This window comes from Cyprinodon variegatus, unplaced genomic scaffold (assembly GCF_000732505.1).
Source record: "Cyprinodon variegatus isolate N-32 unplaced genomic scaffold, C_variegatus-1.0 Scaffold294, whole genome shotgun sequence".
Taxonomy (NCBI): domain Eukaryota; kingdom Metazoa; phylum Chordata; class Actinopteri; order Cyprinodontiformes; family Cyprinodontidae; genus Cyprinodon; species Cyprinodon variegatus.
The window spans coordinates 334,680-335,439 of NW_015150747.1; positions in this window are offsets into that span (position 1 = coordinate 334,680).

Sequence of the window (760 nt, forward strand, 5' to 3'; positions counted from 1 at the left end):
TGGAGGAGTTAGGGAAACTGGTTACAAGTTTATTGACAGGAGGGGTTAGGGAAACTGGTTACCAGTTTAATGAGATAGGAGGGGTTAGGGAAACTGGTTACCAGTTTAATGAGACAGGAGGGGGAAACTGGTTACCAGTTTAAGGACAGAGGGGGAACTGGTTACCAGTTTAAGGACGGGGGGGGGGAACTGGTTACCAGTTTAATGACAGGAGGGATGGAGGGGTTAGGGAAACTGGTTACTAGTTTGTTGAATTCGACAGAAACTGACAGAAGAACTTCTTCAAGCCAGAATCAGACATTTTAAATAAAATTAGATCCCCTTAAAATAGCTTTGATTACAAATTAAAAATCAGTAGAAACTTTTCCAAAAAACAAAACAATTTTTACTACCGTATTAAAACAAGTTTTTACTTATTCGCGTGACTGTATAAAAAAACGTAATGAAATTTAATCAGATTTAAGGACAATAAAAACAAAAACAAATCCAACATTCACCATCCGTCCTCCAACCATTCTTATTATTCATCAACCATCAATCCATACATCGATCGACAACCCTCAATTCATCCACCATTATCTATCAATTACAAATCCATCCATCCTCCATACATCCATCCATCGTCAACACATCACACATTCATCCACCATCCATCCACCAACCCAACATCCAGCTATTCACCATCCATACACCATTCATCCTTTATTCATCATCCATCCATTGATTTGCCATCCATCCATCCTTAATCATCCATCCATTG